This window comes from Triticum dicoccoides, chromosome 3B (genome assembly GCF_002162155.2).
Source record: "Triticum dicoccoides isolate Atlit2015 ecotype Zavitan chromosome 3B, WEW_v2.0, whole genome shotgun sequence".
Classification (NCBI taxonomy): domain Eukaryota; kingdom Viridiplantae; phylum Streptophyta; class Magnoliopsida; order Poales; family Poaceae; genus Triticum; species Triticum dicoccoides.
The window spans coordinates 838,496,053-838,517,622 of NC_041385.1; the positions used below are offsets into that span (position 1 = coordinate 838,496,053).

At 45.7% G+C, this 21,570-nt stretch overlaps 1 pseudogene; it reads right to left on the reverse strand.

The window, feature by feature from the left end:
- Positions 1 to 3,157, reverse strand: part of LOC119280240 — a 27,165-nt pseudogene extending 24,008 nt beyond the window's left edge.
- Between the last annotated feature and the right edge of the window lie 18,413 nt (positions 3,158 to 21,570).

The following is a 21,570-nucleotide window of genomic DNA, read 5'->3' on the forward strand; positions in this document are numbered from 1 at the left end:
ATGCGATGGCTTGAGGTTGCAGCCGATAGTTCGTGCCCTGTCGATAGAGATCTGCAAATATGCAGCCGGAGATAGTGGAGCTCAGAAACCGAGCAGAAGCCGCGGCTGAAAAGTTGGGCTTCTGCTCCTCATAGCCGGCTCCAAAGTGGCCAATGACTGGTTTGCCTCCCGCAAAAGCACGTAATACTGCCGAAATACCCTTATCGGTTCAGTCAAATACCCAATCAACACGAGCGACTTTTCCTCATCACCCCAACCACGGGTAAGGGTGGACATGGTCCAAGCCGGTCCAAGTCGTCGTTTGGACAGGCTGCCGCCGGTCCGAGCCGGACCGGACCGAGAAGCATGGCGGTCCTGTTTTTAGGGACCAGACCGGCAATGGCGAAGCTCGGGCCGGACCGAGAGGACCGGTCAACTGACAAGGGCAGAGCGCACACTGGAGCTCCAGCGGTCTTCGATCCGCTCGATCGGACCAGCTTTAACTGGACCGGGCCAAAGATTTTTTTGGTCCATCTTTTAGGGACCGGACCGGCCTTTTTTTAGCGGGCCTGGATCGAGCGGGCCGAGTCGGACCGGACCGCTTCGTCCACACTGAAGCGCGGGTAGGGTTCCTCGCTCGCCGCCTCTGCCGACGGACGGCCTCAGCTTCTTTCCGTATCGGCGGATCTGGCCGTTGCCGGATCTGGCCGTTGCCGAATCCGGTATTGGCCGTCCCCTTCTCTCCCTGTTTAGGCTCCTTTGCTGGCCCCTCCCTCTACCAGCGTGGGCGGCGAGCGAGCGGTGTGCGTGCTATGTGTGTGTGTTCTGCCGCTGCTGCCTTCGCTATGTGCTTGTGTTGGAACCTGTATGAGCATTCATCAGATTGTATGTCTGTTTTACAAGATCACATGTTTCTTTTTCTGCAGCTTCACAAACTATGAGGAAAATCATTGAGATAAATCCCTACATGTGGGCAACGATGCCAGCCGATGTTGTTACATGGTGCTGCTGCTATGAAAAAATGATTCTCGTTTGGAATTGATTGTAAATTGGTACGGGGAATTTTTTCGTAGCTGTAATACTAATTGGTAATCTATGTTATGATGAGTTCCAATGTATTGTCATATGTCAAATTTGTCTAAATACACTATCTACACCATCAAACAAGTGAAATCCTCTATAACACTAAGGTCCCTAGTTTTAAATAGCCCACATTTAATTGGGGTCTCCAATTAAAATTGGGTCATCCGATTTTGACCGGGTCAACAATTCCACAAAGCTCTCTCATTAAATTGTTTTGTACTATACACTATGCTTTCTAATTTTTAATGTCTAACAATTAATTAAGGTATTCAATTTAGAATTGTGCGATCGAATGTTGGCCAGGTCAACAATTTCTCAAGCTCTCCTATTCAATTCTTTTAATTCACTATGTTTCCTAATTTTGAAGCTCTTTCATTCAATTAAGGAATTTAATTTGTGATTTGGTTTACGACTTTGACCGGGACAACAACTTTTCAAATCAATTAGCCGCAACCGGCCTACAAAAACATATCAATCCCATGCACCCTCCCACCACTAAGAAAAAAGAAGCGCCATCATGTGATATTATAGCACCAATATAGTATATACAACCACCGACATAGAAATTTCTTCACATAAATATAGATTGGTTAGCGGATAGCACCGAATCACACCACGAAAGGCCACCCAATCAACGCATTATAAATAAAAATAAAACACACCCTATCATCTCCCCTACCCGCCAAACTAAACATTCCATCGGTTTTAAAATATAAGGGGTATTAGTTTTTTCGAAAGTCAAATTTCTTTTTACCTTGACCAAGTTCAGAGCAAAAATATCAAACACTGAGAATACTAAACAAAAAAAAGTATGGAAATTCATTTCATGATGAATCTAAAAATCCCGATATGATATGATGGATTTTAATATATTTCTCGAAATATTTGATCAAACTTATAAGTTTTTCCTTTTCAAAAAAGTAATACACCTTATATCTTGAAACAAAGTGATTCTTTCTTAAGAGACCCAACAACACCATCGACGCAACAAAGTGCGCCCAACCCTTATAGTTTTAGTTAAAACCCATGAAAATGGCCATTTGCCGCAAAAAGAACTCTTAAATGAGTCATTTACAATCATAGCAGTACAATCAAGACGTTAAACTGATTTACCGAACAATTAAGGGCATTTTGGTTATTTCAGCATGTTTCTGCATCAGCCGCAGTATCCACAATATCATGTTTTCTTAACACAACACATACACATATGCTCATACATACACACATATACTCACCTCTATAAGCACCTCTGAGATACTGAGTAGGCACATAATCTTGATATTCACGAACTCACCATGGGTCTGCTCCCGCTGAACGAACAAAGTCTAAAGTGAATCCAGAAATATACAAGCACCATTGTCAAGTCTAGGACCTGAACCTTGATGGACTGGTTTAACCATAAATAACCTAACCATCTAAGATAGGCTTAGTTCGCAATAACGTGTGTTTTAGTATTTGAGAAAGAGCTCTTCGGCTCTTTTTTCTGAACCGAATTTCAAAAATTGTGGTATATAAAAAATTGAGTATTCACTGTCTAAGGATTGAAATGTCGAGGTTGCATTTGTCAGTTAAGTAGTTTTAGAGTTTTTTTTGGAATATCATGTTATTTTAGAAATCATAGATTCTAAAAAAATCTATATGTTAGCTTCAATAAATACCACATTCTAATAAATTGCAGTACTACATTTCTAATAAATCGTAGTAAGCGTAGTATCTCCAATACTGTAGTATTTTTGCAGTATCTTAAAGAGTTCTTTCTTCTAAACCACAAAAGTTTTCACAAACAGAAGTATTCATTACTCAGACGTTGGAATATTGAGGTTTTACATCATCACAGTTTTAAATATGAAAAAAGCTCCCCTTCAGCCAGCGGATCGCACCCAAGTGTCCGCCGTCTCGTATGTGCCACACATGTCCTGCGTGGCTTGCCTAGAATTATCTCTTGCGTTTTTTCAACTGAGCTCTTGTTGCAGTTTGCCCACCGCAACAACTCGTGTGTTGCAGGACCTGGATCCTTGAGGGTGTTGCCCCCGCAGCCGAGGTACCCGCTGCCGCTCCCTACCTTCCTCTTGCTCCACTCGCCGCGCTGCCGCATGTAACGGCACCGCCCTTGCTGTTGGAAATATGCCCTAGAGGCAATAATAAAAGGATTATTATTATATTTGCTTGTTCATTATAATTGTCTTTTATTCATGCTATAATTGTGTTATCTAGAAATCGTAATACACGTGTGAATACATAGACTACAATACGTCCCTAGTAAGCCTCTAGTTGACTAGCTCGTTGGTCAACAGATAGTCATGGTTTCCTGATTATGGACATTAGATGTCATTGACAACGGGATCACGTCATTAGGAGAATGACGTGATGGACAAGACCCAATCCTAAGCATAGCACAAGATCGTGTAGTTCGTTTTGCTAGAGCTTTTTCAATGTCAAGTATCTCTTCCTTAGACCATGAGATCGTGTAACTCCCGGATACCGTAGGAGTGCTTTGGGTGTACCAAACGTCACAACGTAACTGGGTGACTATAAAGGTGCACTACAGGTATCTCCGAAAGTGTCTGTTGGGTTGACACGGATCGAGACTGGGATTTGTCAATCCGTATGACGGAGAGGGATCTCTGGGCCCACTCGGTAATGCATCATCATAATGAGCTCAAAGTAACCAAGTGTTTGGTCACGGGATCATGCATTACGGTACGAGTAAAGTGACTTGTCGGTAACGAGACTGAACGAGGTATTGGGATACCGACGATCGAGTCTCGGGCATGTAACGTATCGATTGACAAAGGGAATAGTATACGGGGTTGCATGAACCCTCAACATCGTGGTTCATCCGATGAGATCATCGAGGAGCATGTGAGAACCAACATGGGTATCCAGATCCCGCTGTTGGTTATTGCCCGAGAGCCGTCTCGATCATGTCTACGTGTCTCCCGAACCCGTAGGGTCTACACACTTAAGGTTCGGTGACGCTAGGGTTGTATGAATATGAGTATGCAGTACACCGAATGTTGTTAGGAGTCCCGGATGAGATCCCGGACGTCACGAGGAGTTCTGGAATGGTCCGGAGGTAAAGAAAACTATATAGGAAGTGGTGTTTCGGCCATCGGGAAAGTTTCGGGGTCACCCGGTATTGTACCGGGACCACCAGAAGGGTCCCGGGGGTCCACTGTGTGGGGCCACCCATCCCGGAGGGCCCCAAGGGCCGAAGTGGGGAGGGGAACCAGCCCATAGTGGGATGGTGCGCCCCCCTTGGCCCACCCCCTGCGCCTAGGGTTGAAACCCTAGGGTGGGGGGGCGCCCCACTTGGCTTGGGGGGTACTCCACCCCCTTGGCCGCCGCCCCTTGGGAGATTGGATCTCCCAGGGCCGGCGCCCCCCCTTGGGGGCCTATATAAAGGGAGGGGGGAGGGAGCAGCCGCACCCTGAAGTTCTGGCGCCTCCCTCCCCCTGCTACACCTCTTCCTCCTCCGTCACGTGCTTGGCGAAGCCCTGCCGGAGTGCTGCTGTTCCACCATCACCACGCCGTTGTGCTGCTGCTGGAGCTTTCATCATTAACCTCTCCTTCCCCCTTGCTGTATCAAGACAGAGGAGACGTCACGCTGACCGTACGTGTGTTGAACGCGGAGGTGCCGTCCGTTTGGCGCTAGGATCTCCGGTGATAGGATCAGACGAGAACGACTACTTCAACCCCGTTATTTTGAACGCTTCCGCGCGATCTACAAAGTGGTATGTAGATGCAATCTCTCTCCCATGACTCGTTGCTTAGATGAACTCATAGATGGATCTTGGTGAAACCGTAGAAATTTTTTTAATTTTCTGCAACGTTCCCCATCAGTGGCATCATGAGCTAGGTCTATGCGTAGTTCTCTATTGCACAAGTAGAACACAATTTTGTTGTGGGCGTAGATCTTGTCAAATTGCTTGCCGCTACTAGTCTTATCTTGCTTCAGCGGTATTGTGGGATGAAGCGGCCCGGACCAACCTTACACGTACGCTTATGTGAGACCGGTTCCACCGACTGACATGCACTAGTTGCATAAGGTGGCTGGCGGGTGTCTGTCTCTCCCACTTTAGTTGGAGCGGATTCGATGAAAAGGGTCCTTATGAAGGGTAAATAGAAGTTGACAAAATCATGTTGTGGTTATTCGTAGGTAAGAAAACATTCTTGCTAGAACCCGATTGCAGCCACGTAAAAGATGCAACAACAAATAAAGGACGTCTAACTTGTTTTTGCAGCAATTGTCATGTGATGTGATATGGCCAGAAGTTGTGATGAATGATGAATGACATATTGTGATGTATGAGATCATGTTCTTGTCATAGGAGTTGTCTTTATTTTTGTATGACCTGCGAGTCATTGAAGAACGCCATGTAAATTACTTTACTTTATTGCTAAACGCGTTAGCCATAGAAGTAGCAGTAGTCGTTGGCGTGACAACTTCATGAAGGCACAACGATCGAGATCATGATGATGGAGATCATGGTGTCATGACGGTGACGAAGATGATCATGGAGCCCCGAAGATGGAGATCGAAGGAGCTATATGATATTGGCCATATCATGTCACTACTATATAATTGCATGTGATGTTTATTATGTTTTATGCATCTTGTTTACTTAGAACGGCGGTAGTAAATAAGATGATCCCTTATAATAATTTCAAGAAAGTGTTCCCCCTAACTGTGCACCGTTGCTAAAGTTCGTCGTTTCGAACCACCACGTGATGATCGGGTGTGATAGATCCTTACGTTCACATACAACGGGTGTAAGACAGATTTACACATGCAGAACACTTAGGGTTAACTTAACGAGCCTAGCATGTACAGACATGGCCTCGGAACACAAGAGACCGAAAGGTCGAACATGAGTCATATAGAAGATAAGATCAACATGGAGATGTTCACCGATGATGACTAGTCCGTCTCACGTGATGATCGGACACGGCCTAGTCGACTCGGATCGTGTAACACTTAGATGACTAGAGGATGTCTAATCTGAGTGGGAGTTCATTAAATAATTTGATTAGATGAACTTAATTATCATGAACTTAGTCTAAAACTTTTGCAAAATATGTCTTGTAGATCAAATGGCCAACGCTCATGTCGACATGAACTTCAATGCGTTCCTAGAGAAAACCAAGCTGAAAGATGATAGCAGCAACTATTCGGACTGGGTCCGGAACCTGAGGATCATCCTCATAGCAGCTAGGAAACAATATGTCCTAGAAGGACCGCTAGGTGATGCACCCGTCCCAGAGAACCAAGACATTATGAATGCTTGGCAGTCTCGCGCTGATGATTACTCCCTCGTTCAGTGTGGCATGCTTTACAGCTTAGAACCGGGGCTCCAAAAGCATTTTGAGCAACACGGAGCATAAGAGATGTTCGAGGAGCTGAAACTAGTTTTCCAAGCTCATGCCCGGGTCGAGAGATCAAGTCTCCGACAAGTTCTATAGTTGTAAGATGGAGGAAAATAGTTTTGTCAGTGAGCATATACTCAAAATGTCTGGGATGCACAACCGCCTGTCCCAGCTGGACATTAACCTCCCGGATGAGGCGGTCATTTACAGAATCCTTCAGTCGCTCCCACCAAGCTACAAGAGCTTTGTGATGAACTACAATATGCAGGGGATGGTGAAGACCATTCCTGAAGTATTTTTAATGCTGAAGTCAGCAGAGGTTGAAATCAAGAAAGAACATCAAGTGTTGATGGTCAATAAGACCACTAAGTTCAAGAAGGGCAAGGGTAAGAAGAACTTCAAGAAGGACGGCAAAGATGTTGCCGCACCTGGTAAGCCAGTTGCTGGGAAGAAGTCAAAGAATGGACCCAAGCCTGAAACTGAGTGCTTTTATTGCAAGGGAAAGGGTCACTGGAAGCGGAACTGTCCCAAATACTTAGCAGACAAGAAGGCCGGCAACACTAAAGGTATATTTGATATACATGTAATTGATGTGTACCTTACCAATACTCGTAGTAACTCCTGAGTATTTGATACCGGTGCCGTTGCTCACATTTGTAACTCACAGCAGGAGCCGCGGAATAAGCGGAGACTGGCGAAGGATGAGGTGATGATGCGCGTCGGGAATGGTTCCAAGGTCGATGTGATCGCCGTCGGCACGCTACCTCTACATTTACCTACGGGATTAGTTTTAAAACTCAATAATTGTTATTAGTGCCAAGTTTGAGCATGAACATTGTATCTGGATCTCGTTTAATACGAGATGGCTACTCATTTAAATCCGAGAATAATGGTTCTTCTATTTATATGAGAGATATGTTTTATGGTCATGCCCCGATGGTCAATGGTTTATTCTTAATGAATCTCGAACGTAATGTTACACATATTCATAGCGTGAATACCAAAAGATGTAAAGTTGATAACGATAGTCCCACATACTTGTGGCACTGCCGCCTTGGTCACATTGGTGTCAAGCGCATGAAGAAGCTCCATGCCGATGGACTTTTAGAGTCTCTCGATTATGAATCATTTGACACATGCGAACCATGCCTCATGGGCAAAATGACCAAGACCCCGTTCTCCGGAACAATGGAGCGAGCAACCAACTTGTTCGAAATCATACATACCGATGTGTGCGGTCCAATGAGCGTTGAGGCTCGCGGAGGATATCCTTATGTTCTCACTCTCACTGATGACTTAAGTAGATATGGGTATGTCTACTTGATGAAACACAAGTCTGAGACCTTTGAAAAGTTCAAGGAATTTCAGAATGAAGTAGAGAATCAACGTGACCGAAAGATAAAATTCTTACGATCGGATCGTGGAGGAGAATATTGAAGTCACGAATTTGGTACACACTTTAGAAAATGTGGAATCGTTTCAAAACTCACGCCGCCTGGAACACCTCAGCGTAACGGTGTGTCCGAACGTCGTAATCGCACTCTATTGGATATGGTGCGATCTATGATGTCTCTTACCGATTTACCGCTATCATTTTGGGGATACGCTCTAGAGACATCTACATTCACTTTAAATAGGGAACCGTCTAAATCTGTTGAGACGACACCGTATGAATTATGGTTTGGAAGAAACCTAAGATGTCGTTTCTAAAAGTTTGGGGATGCGATGCTTATGTCAAGAAACTTCAACCTGAGAAGCTCGAACCCAAGTCGGAAAAATGCGTCTTCATAGGATACCCTAAAGAAACCATTGGGTATACCTTCTACTTAAGATCCGAAGGCAAGATCTTTGTTACCAAGAACGGATCCTTTCTGGAAAAAGAGTTTCTCTCGAAAGAAGTAAGTGGGAGGAAAGTAGAACTCGATGAAGTACTACCTCTTGAACGGGATAGTAGTGCAGCCCAGGAAAATGTTCCTGTGATGCCTACACCAAATGAAGAGGAAAATAATGATGATGATCAAGGTACTTCGGATCAAGTTGCTACTGAACTTCGTAGGTCCACAAGGACACGTTCCGCACCAGAGTGGTACGGCAATCCTGTCCTGGAAATCATGTTGTTGGACAACGGTGAACCTTCGAACTATGAAGAAGCAATGGCGGGCCCAAATTCCAACAAATGGCTAGAAGCCATGAAATCCGAGATAGAATCCATGTATGAAAACAAATTATGGACTTTGACTGACTTGCCCGATGATCGGCGAGCGATAGAAAACACATGGATCTTTAAGAAGAAGACGGACGCGGATGGAAATGTCACCATCTATAAAGCTTGACTTGTCGCTAAGGGTTATCGGCAAGTTCAAGGGATTGACTACGATGAGACTTTCTCTCCCGTAGCGAAGCTTAAGTCCGTCCGAATCATGTTAGCAATTGCCGCATACTATGATTATGAGATATGGCAGATGGACCTCAAAACAGCATTCCTTAACGGGCATCTTAAGGAAGAACTGTATATGATGCAGCCGGAGGGTTTTGTCGATCCTAAGAATGCTAACAAAGTATGCAAGCTCCAGCGATCCATTTATGGGCTGGTGCAAGCATCTCGGAGTTGGAACATTCGCTTTGATGAGATGATCAAAACGTTTGGGTTTATGCAGACTTATGGAGAAGCCTGCGTTTACAAGAAAGTGAGTGGGAGCTCTGTAGCATTTCTCATATTATATGTAGATGACATACTTTTGATGGAAAATGATATAGAACTTTTGGACAGCATTAAGGCCTACTTGAATAAGTGTTTTTCAATGACGGACCTTGGAGAAGCTGCTTATATATTAGGCATCAAGATCTATAGAGATAGATCGAGACGCCTCATAGGTCTTTCACAAAGCACATACCTTGATAAGATTTTGAAGAAGTTCAAAATGGATTAGTCCAAGAAGGGGTTCTTGCCTGTATTGCAAGGTGTGAGATTGAGCTCGGCTCAATGCCCGACCACGGCAAAAGATAAAGAAGAGATGAGTGTCATCCCCTATGCTTCAGCCATAGGATCTATTATGTATGCCATGCTGTGTACCAGACCTGATGTAAACCTTGCCGTGAGTTTGGTAGGAAGGTACCAAAGTAATCCCGGCAAGGAACACTGGACAGCGGTCAAGAATATCCTGAAGTACCTGAAAAGGACAAAGGACATGTTTCTCGTTTATCGAGGTGACGAAGAGCTCGTCGTAAAGGGTTACGTCGACGCTAGCTTCGACACAGATCTGGATGACTCTAAGTCACAAACCGGATATGTGTATATGTTGAATGGTGGAGCAGTAAGCTGGTGCAGCTGCAAGCAGAGCGTCGTGGCAGGATCTAGATGTGAAGCGGAGTACATGGCAGCCTCGGAGGCAGCGCATGAAGCAATATGGGTGAAGGAGTTCATCACCGACCTAGGAGTCATACCCAATGCGTCGGGGCCGATCAAACTCTTCTGTGACAACAATGGAGCTATTGCCCTTACCAAGGAGCCCAGGTTTCACAAGAAGATCAGGCACATCAAGCGTCTCTTCAACTCCATCCGTGAAAATGTTCAAGACGGAGACATAGAAATTTGCAAAGTGCATACGGATCTGAATGTCGCAGATCCATTGACTAAACCTCTTCCGCGAGCAAAACATGATCAGCACCAGAACTCTATGGGTGTTCGATTCATCATAATGTAACTAGATTATTGACTCTAGTGCAAGTGGGAGACTGTTGGAAATATGCCCTAGAGGCAATAATAAAAGGATTATTATTATATTTCCTTGTTCATGATAATTGTCTTTTATTCATGCTATAATTGTATTATCCGGAAATCGTAATACACGTGTGAATATATAGACCACAATACGTCCCTATTAAGCCTCTAGTTGACTAGCTTGTTGGTCAACAGATAGTCATGGTTTCCTGACTATGGACATTAGATGTCATTGACAACGGGATCACGTCATTAGGAGAATGACGTGATGGACAAGACCCAATCCTAAGCATAGCACAAGATCGTGTAGTTCGTTTTGCTAGAGCTTTTTCAATGTCAAGTATCTCTTCCTTAGACCATGAGATCGTGTAACTCCCGGATACCGTAGGAGTGCTTTGGGTGTACCAAACGTCACAACATAACTGGGTGACTATAAAGGTGCACTACAGGTATCTCTGAAAGTGTCTGTTGGGTTGACACGGATCCAGACTGGGATTTGTCACTCCGTATGACGGAGAGGTATCTCTGGGCCCACTCGGTAATGCATCATCATAATGAGCTCAAAGTGACCAAGTGTTTGGTCACGAGATCATGCATTACGGTACGAGTAAAGTGACTTGCCGGTAACGAGACTGAACGAGGTATTGGGATACCGACGATCGAGTCTCGGGCATGTAACGTATCGATTGACAAAGGGAATAGTATACGGGGTTGCATGAACCCTCGACATCGTGGTTCATCCGATGAGATCATCGAGGAGCATGTGGGAACCAACATGGGTATCCAGATCCCGCTGTTGGTTATTGCCCGAGAGCCGTCTCGGTCATGTCTACGTGTCTCCCGAACCCGTAGGGTCTACACACTTAAGGTTTAGTGACGCTAGGGTTGTATGAATATGAGTATGCAGTATACCGAACATTGTTCGGAGTCCCGGATGAGATCCCGTACGTCACGAGGAGTTCCGGGATGGTCCGGAGGTAAAGAAAACTATATAGGAAGTGGTGTTTCGCCCATCGGGAAAGTTTCGGGGTCACCCGATATTGTACCAGGACCACCAGAAGGGTCCCGGGGGTCCACCGGGTGGCACCACCCATCCCAGAGGGCCCCAAGGGCCAAAGTGGGGAGGGGAACCAGCCCATAGTGGGCTGGTGCGCCCCCCTTGGCCCACCCCCTGCGCCTAGGGTTGAAACCCTAGGGTGGGGGCCTCACTTGGCTTGGGGGGTACTCCACCCCCTTGGCCGCCGCCCCTTGGGAGATTGGATCTCCCAGGGCCGGCGCCCCCCCTTGGGGGCCTATATAAAGGGAGGGGGGAGGGGCGCAGCCGCACCCTGAAGTTCTGGCACCTCCCTCCCCCTGCTACACCTCTTCCTCCTCCGTCACGTGCTTGGCGAAGCCCTGTCGGAGTACTGCTGTTCCACCATCACCACGGCATTGTGCTGCTGCTGGAGCTTTCATCATCAACCTCTCCTTCCCCCTTGCTGGATCAAGACGGAGGAGACGTCACGCTGACCGTACGTGTGTTGAACGCGGAGGTGCCGTCCCTTCGGCGCTAGGATCTCCGGTGACAGGATCACGACGAGAACGACTACTTCAACCCCGTTCTTTTGAACGCTTCCGCGCGATCAACAAAGTGGTATGTAGATGCAATCTCTCTCCCATGACTCGTTTCTTAGATGAACTCATAGATGGATCTTGGTGAAACCATAGAATTTTTTTTAATTTTCTGCAACGTTCCCCATCACTTGCGACGTCGCTAATGCCGGCCCGAAGCTCCATGGAAGTGATCGGGCTCGCCCGTCGCCTGATTCTACGGCTGCTGTCGAGCTGTGCATGGCCGCCCCCGCCTGAATCTGCTTGTCCCCAGCCCTTCTTGGTACCTCGTCGTTCGTCCTGTTTCCTCGGCATGTGTGTTGCCGCCGATTACCAGTTCGCTGCCTCTGCCTGGGAAAAAATAATTCTGCAACATCACCTTTGTTGCAAAAATGTTTCTGCAACAAGAACTATGTTGGGAAAAATTCTGCAACAAGTTCTCTGTTGCAAAAAAAATCTTGTTGCAAAATATTTCTGTAACAAGACCTTTGTTGCAAAAACATATCTGCAACATCACCTCTGTTGCAAAAGTTTATACAACACGACGTATATTAGAAATGTTCCTGCAACACCGCTGTTGTTGCAAGAGAGGTGACACACATGGATGAGTAGATCGGACGGCTCCCGGCATCAATCCAACGGACACCCAGGCAGCGGATGTTTTATAGTTATTCATCGGCTGACGCGTAGCAGCCCCCTTTAAATATACCTACAGTTCACCCAAACAAACCCTAATCTTAGAGTACTACGGTTTTAAAAAACTGCTAAACTAAGTCTAATTCATTTTTCCATGGCACTCGCTCGGGTTGCATTTATTTATTTCAACATATCTACTAATTCAATAACTTTAATCTCAATCAAGGTGTGTGGTAACGTGAACTCATATTTCGCCGGTTAGAAGCCATTTTGATCGTTATAAGATATAGAGAAAAGTATATTTTTTGTCCCTCAACTCTTAACGAAGTCTAGATTTGGTCCCTCAACTTCAAAACCGGACAATTTGCACCCTCAATTCTTGAAACCGGATAAGTTTCGTCCCTCAACCCAACCGACTGTATTTTGACGCTGACTCACTCCGGTTTTGACCAAGTTGTGGTGCCCACGTGGCAAGGTAATTCTTTCTTTCCATCTACTATGTATGGTATGGACATTTGACAAACATTTGGCGTGCAATGCCTGCCGCCCCGCTACCAACGACCTGCCTCCGTTGCACCATGTCCATCATCACCACAAGCAGAAACTCGCACGGCGTGCGTCGGGGCGTGCTGGTGCTGCGTCGGACTCGCCGCTCTCACTCGGCTTGGTGCACGGCTTGCCCTTTGCGTTCAAGTCCTGCGAAGTGGACGGGTCGCAGGGCTCGTCGGGGGAGCAGCGCTTCTCGATGTCGTCTCCATTGCTGATGTCCTCATTGACAGAGTGCTCGCTGCGGCAACCTGGCGATAGTGCAGTGTTTAGCCGTGTCAACCCCTTGGCGTGGTGGCTTTGCACGTCGGCACTCTGCGTCGGGGATGCTGAAGCATGTAGCGCTCGTGTCCGGGTTCAGGTGCGCCTGCGCTGAAAGACACGGATGATGTGCAGCTGGAGGAAGTGTTCGAGCTGTGCTTGTCTGACGTGTTAGCATGATCATTCGTGTCTTAGCTAGTTTGGTGGCATGTTTATTTTTCCTTGTGCATGTGCATGCCGTGGCAGCATAACCTTCGGATCGACCCACCACCTCCTTCGACATAGGCATAGTGTCGGTCTATAGGACTCTACTATTGCCGTTTTGTCGGTTTTTATTTGATGTTTCTTTGGTTGGACTTTCGGATTTGGCTGTGTGCATCCTAGTTATGCAGAGGACGGGTATTACTCATAATGCTTTGTATCCACTTGATGCTACATTTTGAATTAATAAAATCGCACTTTATTGAAAAATATGCATGCCGTGGGCATGATGCATATCTGCATGCATGTGTGTACATGTTCGGGTCGTGCGCTAGGCCACCGGATACAAAGGCCACCACCAACTACCTATCGCCGCGCACCCCCCTGCCCGGCCTCCGCGCATAGGTCCTCCTCGCCGTCCTCGTGCTCACCGTGTGCTTTTGTCGCTGCCAACGACGGTGCTGTTGATGCCCTACGTCGCCCAGAGCCTACACCAGTGAGGCACCGTCCCCCGCTCCACGAGCGCGCAGTAGTCAGATGAACTTGTGGAGTGAGCACGCGTGTCGTCATGCTCGGCCTCCGTGCTTTGCGACAAGCATGGTGCGGGTTTCAATGCAGCTTCGACGTCGGCGACCTGCACCGCTGCGTCGCCTCGTCCTCTGGCTCCAGTACGAGGGCCGCGACACTACTAGGGAAAAGCCTACCATCAGCGCGGGTTTTGGGCCTATTAGTAGCGCGGGGGCCGGCGCTACTACTACGCCCGTTAGTAGTAGCGTTGGTAAAAACCCGCGCTACTACTAATTTTCGATTTTTGAATTTTTTTGATTTTTTTTTATTTTTCCCCCTAATTTTCAAATTTTCAAATTATTTTAACCTCCAATCTCTAATCACCCCTCATCGCTGCTCAATTTAATCTCTAATCATCTAACTTCCCGGACGGTCACCCATCCTCTCACTACTCTAGCCTGAGCACGCTTAACTTCCGGGTTCTATTCTCCCTCGTTTCCAAGTCTGCACTTGTTGTTTTCCTGACAATAGTAAGATGTCAATCCTATTAACCTCAGGAATTTAGCTTGAGCATGAAGTCACACATTTCACTGTTTGAGTTTGAAACTATTGTTCTAAAAAATAACACTAATATTTAGTAACACTAATATTTCTTGAATAATTAGTTTGACCATTGTTTGACCACAGTTTGACCAGATTTGACGAAAATTCAAAAAAACTGAAATAATTATTTACTAACACTAATATTATTGAATAATTAGTTTGAACATATTTGACCAGATTTAACAAAAAATAAAAAAACTGAAATTTGATGAATTTTTTTGCCTCAAGATCTTAAAAGCCCTTAATTTTTTTTCTGTTAAGTTTTTGAGGATTTTGAAAATGTTTAACAGGGTGACAGTACTAGGACTGAATTTATACTCAAGCGGGGATCATGTTAGTATTTGGTGCATGACAAGGAGCGGAACTTTTGCAAGCAAATCTGCTTGGTTTGTGCTGGTTTGCTCAATTCTTTGTTTGAAAATTATGGGATTTTGTATCTAGATTTGATCCTTTTCTTTTAACTGTTAATGTCAATAACAAAATTTTACACTCGCCGTTTCTATAGTGAGGCACATTGGTCGTGTAGGAATGCCACCAAGTTCGAAAGCCAACATTTTCTCCACTGTGTTTAAACTTCAAAACCATAACCAAATTTTGAATCCCATCTTATGAACATTTTTATTTTTGGTATAAAGAGCAACACTAGCATTTTTTGTGGTGATGCAGGCGTGCGACGATGTTGATTTTTGGGTATGCAGGAGTTTCGTTCCCTCTGGGCTATGGTTTCCGATCTGATATGGTGTTATTGCGAGCTTGACGATGGTGATTTTTGGTGGTGATGGAGGAGTGTAGTAGCCTCAATGCGGCGACCGAGTCGCTCCTGAATGCGCGGAGAAGCAGTGTCGCCTGGCTGGTGAAGTGGCCGGCAGCAGGAACTCCACCGTCGAGCACAACAATATATGGAGTAGAGAAGTAGAGTTGGATTCCAGTTCCGACGCCGAGATCTCTGCTCGCCGCCACCGCTCCCTCCATCCTTCTTCAGTCCCTCCCTCCTCAAGGCCGGCGCCTCCCTGGACAGAGCGGGCGATCGCCCTCCTTGAATTCGACACGGACCGTCCCGCGGCTTTTTCACTAGTAGAAAACAGGGCTTTGATTCGGCGAGAAAAGAGCATTAATCCCGGTTGCATTACGAACCAGGACTAATGTGAGCATTAGTCCCGGTTCGAGCGGCTAGTGCACCGTACAGGCATTAGTCCCGGTTCAAATGGGACCTTTAGTCCCGGTTGGTGCCACGAACCGGGACTAAAGGGTGCGATGCCCATTAGTACTGGTTCGTGGCACCAACCGGTACTAAAGGTTAGACCTTTAGTCCCGGTTCGAGCCACAAACCTGGTACTAATGGGGTTTGAGGCATTAGTGCCGGTTCATGGCACGAACCGGTACTAAAGGTCTCATTTTTCAAACTCTACCCCCCATCGCCTTTTCAGTTTTGTAAAAAGCAAATGAAAATGATAAAAACTTCAAAAATTAAAATCCTTCCGGATGTAGTTATGTTACTACATGTACTAGTTAGGAAAATTTAAAAACTTAAATTTGGACATGTTTTACAAAAATTTAGGGAAAATGTAAAACGGCTATAACTTTTGCATACGATGTCAGGAAAAACGTATAATATATCAAAATGTTCAGCACGAAAATCCGCATTTGATTTTGACTACCTACGGCCTATTTGCAAATTTTTAGAATTATCAAATTCTAAAAGGAAAAAAGTTATGCTCAAATTTCAATTTTTTTTGAATTTTTGTTAAATCTGGTCAACCTATGGTCAAACTACTTATTCAAGAAGTATAAGTGTTACTAAATAATTATTCAAGAATATTAGTGTTACTAAATAATTATTTCAGTTTTTTTGTATTTTGGTCAAATCTGGTCAAACTATTGTCAAACAATGGTCAAACTAATTATTCAAGAAATATTAGTGTTACTAAATAATTATTTCAGTTTTTTGAATTTTGGTCAAATCTGGTCAAACTGTGGTCAAACTATGGTCAAACTATGGTCAAACTAATTATTCAAGAAATATTAGTGTTACTAAATAATTATTGTTTTTTAGAACAATAGTTTCACACTCAAACAGTGAAATGTGTGACTGAATGCTCAAGCTAAATTCCCGAGGGTTAATAGGATTGACATCTTACTATTGTCAGGAAAACAACAAGTGCAGACTTGGAAACGAGGGAGAATAGAACCTGAAAGTTAAACGTGCTCAAGCTGGAGTAGTGAGAGGATGGGATGACCGTCCGGGAAGTTAGATGATTTGGAATGATGAGGGGTGATTAGATATTAGAGATTAAATTGAGCAGTGATGAGGGGTGATTAGAGATTAGAGGTTAAAATAATTCAGAAATTTGAAAATCAAAAAAACATTAAAAAAAGTTTCAAAAAAAATCATAAAATTTCCTTTAGTAACGGTTGGTGTTACCAACCGGGACTAAAGGTGGACCTCCAGGCAGCGGCCACGTGGAGGGCCTTTAGTCCCGGTTCGTGTAAGAACCGGGACTAAAGGGGGAGGCTTTAGTAATGACCCTTTAGTCCCGGTTCCAGAACCGGGACTAAAGGCCCTTATGAACCGGGACTAAAGGCCCTTTTTCTACTAGTGTTTCCTCTGTTTACCTGGGGCTACGGGGGCTTCAGGAAGGTACCTGCAGGGTCTATATCTGTGTTTATTTTTTTGCATGTCAAGCTGATGAAATGAACTGTAGTAGATCTATGTGGTTTGTGTTGAATCCTTTTATTTTTTTTGCAGGATGGGTTATGTTGAGTCTGCCATGGCTAAGACTCTTGTAATCCTTTTAGGAGTAATATTTTTTAGCCTGGTTACTTTTTTGGGAAATAATTACATTTTTAGAGAACCTTTTAAGAATGAATCGGCGCGCTTCTTGCCAAAATCACTAATTAAGGAGTATTCCTTGCGGAGATCACTCCAACTTCCCCGGGTTGCGACAAGTGGCGCGCTGCATGTGCGCCACTTGTCGCAACCTGGGAGTTTTCCCTTTTTTCGTAGATCCGTTTATTCAAAATGTTTTATCTCTTAAACCGTGCGTCCAAATCTCGAACCGCTTTCACCATTGAATTCCTCGCGTCGAGATCTTCAAAACTAGATCCCATGTTGATAGGTTTTGACGAACTTTTTTTTCATGAAAAAACCGGACGAAAAAAACCGACGAAAAAATCGAACCGGGAACACGGGTTTTTTTCCCTTTCCGAAAGAGGCACGCCCGTGCCTCTGACGAAATCACAACTGTGCCTCTCGCGGAAGCAAAACCGTGCCTCTCGCGAAAGAAAAAAAACAGAAAACGCATTTTTTCCTTTTCCCAAAGAGGCACGCCCGTGCCTCTCGCGAAAGCACAACCGTGCCTCTGGCGGAAGCAAAACCGTGCCTGTCGTGAAAAAAAACAGAAAACGCCTTTTTTTTCCTTTCCGAAAGAGGCACGCCCGTGCCTCTCGCGGAAGCAAAACCGTGCCTCTCGCGAAAAAACAAAAACCACGTTTTTTTTCTTTCCGAAAGAGGCACGCCCGTGCCTCTCTCGAAAGCACAACCGTGGCTCTCGCGGAAGCAAAACCGTGCCTCTCGCGGAAGAAAAAAAACAGAAAACGTGTTTTTTTGTTTCCGAAAGAGGCACGGCCGTGCCTCTCGCGAAAACAAAATCATGACTCTCGCGATTTTTTTTTTCATTTTTTTGCGCAAAAATAATTTGCTTCCTCAATTCTTGAAACCGGATAAGTTTCGTCCCTCAACCCAACCGACTGTATTTTGACGCTGACTCACTCCGGTTTTGACCAAGTTGTGGTGCCCACGTGGCAAGGTAATTCTTTCCTTCCATCTACTATGTATGGTATGGACATTTGACAAACATTTGGCGTGCAATGCCTGCCGCCCCGCTACCAACGACCTGCCTCCGTCGCACCATGTCCATCATCACCACAAGCAGAAACTCGCACGGCGTGCGTCGGGGCGTGCTGGTGCTGCGTCGGACTCGCCGCTCTCGCTCGGCTTGCCTTTTGCGTTCAAGTCCTGCGAAGTGGACGGGTCGCCGGGCTCGTCGGGGGAGCAGCGCAGCTCGACGTCGTCTCCGTTGCTGTTGTCCTCATTGACAGAGTGCTCGCTGCGGCAACCTGGCGATAGTGCAGTGTTTAGCCGTGTCAACCCCTTGGCCACGGTGGCTCTGCATGTCGACACTCTGCGTCGGGGATGCCGAAGCTTGCAGCGCTCGTGTCCGGGTTCAGGTGCACCTGCGCTGAAAGACACGGATGATGTGCAGCTGGAGGAAGTGTTCGAGCTGTGCTTGTCTGACGTGTTAGCATGATCATTCGTGTCTTAGCTACTTTAGTGGCATGTTTATTTTTCCTTGTGCATGTGCATGCCGTGGCAGCATAACCTTCGGATCGACCCACCACCTCCTTCGACATAGGCATAGTGTCGGTCTATAGGACTCTACTATTGCCATTTTGTCGGTTTTTATTTGATGTTTTTTGGTTGGACTTTCGGATTTGGCTGTGTGCATCCTAGTTATGCAGAGGCCGGGTGTTATTCATCATGCTTTGTATCCACTTGATGCTACATTTTGAATTAATAAAATCGCACTTTATCGAAAAATGTGCATGCCGTGGGCATGATGCATATCTGCATGCATGTGTGTACATGTTCGGGTCGTGCGCTAGGCCACCGGATACAAAGGCCACCACCAACTACCTATCGCCGCACACCCCCCTGCCCGGCCTCCGCGCATAGGTCCTCCTCGCCATCCTCGTGCTCACCGTGTGCTTTTGTCGCTGCCAACGATGGTGCTGTTGATGCCCTACGTCGCCCAGAGCCTACACCTGTGAGGCACCGTCCCCCGCTTCACGAGCGCGCGTAGTCAGATGAACTTGTGGAGTGAGCACGCGTGCTGTCATGCTCGGCCTCCGTGCTTTGCGACGAGCATGGTGCGGGTTTCAACGCAGCTTCGATGTCGGCGACCTGCACCGCTGCGTCGCCTCATCCTCTGGCTCCTGTACGAGGGCCGCGAGGACGAGTTTGACTGCCGCCGCTGCTCGATCCCTATAGCCGAACAACCTCGTTCCTCGAATGCACCTGCTCTGCAGTCTTCCCCATGAAGTCCTCCAGCGATGAATCTTGGTGCGGTGGTGATGGAGTCACTGGTCAACGTGGCCATGGATGGCGGCATCGACTCGCTCATGCTCCTCTTCCTCCAAGAGCTCACCATCGTCAGCAGCTCCAGACCTTGCACGCCAAGTGCTTGATAGAATACCCACACTACAGATAAATCAACGAAAATGTTAACGCCCACACGTGTGGGCGTTTGTACATCGCCCACACGCCTCCATCACCACTCATTTTGCCACGTATGAATAGATGACATCAGCAGATTTTTTTTGGTTTTCGGCTTATAAATGTTGTATCTCCTAAATAAAAAAGCGAACTAAAAATCCGTTTTCACCATTAAATCCGTCTCGACGAGATCTTCAAAACTAGACCCCATGTTGATATATTTCGACAAATTTTTTTTGCCAGTAGTTGCCACGATGTTTACACTGTAGTTGCCATAGGACTTAAACTAAAGTTGCCATGTGGCAATTTTAGTTTGTAGATCATGGCAATTTTAGTATTTTGATGATGGCAACTCCAGTACTTTGACCATGAAAATTATTTTTTGTATGAACCATGGCAATTTTATGTGCATGTATCATGGTAATTTTAGTTTATGGTTCATGCCAAGTCTAGTTTCTTAATTCCCCGTTTTATAAATGTCAAAATTTACTTTTAAATGTAGAAGAAAATAGCTGAAACATATCATGGCAACTTCAGTGTAAACATCATGGCAATTCATATGCAATAGACATGGCAACTTTTAATCCAAAAAAAATTTCATCAAAACATATCAACATGGGATCTAGTTTCGAAGATCTGATCGCGAGGGATTTAATGGTGAAAACGGATTTTCAATCGGATTTTTCGTTTAAGAGATAAAACATTTTAAAAACTGAAAATTCAAAAAGATTCATGCATGCATGCATGCGATGACGTGGCAATCTGTTTACATTAGAGACGTGTGGTGCGTCTCCCTTCCTGCCACACGTGTGGCAGTTAGCGCGACCCTAAATCAAAGGGGAGAAATAGATTGCCACATGTATTAAAACCAGTCAAAACCGCGTCGAGTCAGCAGAAAGACAGCTTTGGTTGGTAGAGGGATGAAATTTGTCCGGTTTTAAGAATTGGGGGTGCTGGTTGTCCGGTTTCGAAGTTGAATGACTAAATCTAGACTTCCTCAAAAGTTTAGGGACAAAAAGTATACTTTTCTCTAAGATATACTACAAAACAACACATATGCATGTTATAGGCTAAAAATAACTGTTGTTTGACATAGTTAGCAAGTTGAGGAGTCTGTCGGCAAAGATTATATAGGCCCCCTCTCAATATCGGGAATAGAGAGTTAAAGCTTTTCTGTTCTTGAGAGAGTTCTAGAGTGGAGAGAGAAGTGAGACCACTTGATTTAAATTTGTCAACACGCTTTACGCCAAACGGCACAACACGCCACGCCTGCTGGGTAAGTTATTTTGAATTCCGGGCTCCCGTAAACATATACGCTCACAAATTAGAACCATCGGATTTTACACCAAGATTCGCCATTGTCAGGACCCCGACTCGATGTCACATCGATCTAGCTGGTAACACCTCATATCACTTTGCGGCCTCACGCACGGTATCCCCACGGGTGTCGTCTTACCTTTTCCCGGGACCGTTTGCGCCTTTTGGCTCACGTATATGATAGTGTCGCTAGCATCCATATGATAAAGAGCCCGGGCTGACATGACTAGTCGTAAACCCAAAGTGGCACAGACTTACAGGGACAGGCATCCATGACCCAGCTTCGAACGTGTCGGTCATCAGCAAGTGGGTCCGGGCTGTAGCACTGGGCTAGCAGGACTCCGGTAAACCGGGCTGTAGCGGGCTAACAGGACTCCGGTACTCAAAGCGTGACATTTCCCCGAAGGGACAGACACAGGAACGAAGAAGGACACATGCCGGCCAGCCTAAGTGTTCCAGAGCAGTAGCAAGCTACCATGGCTCAGCG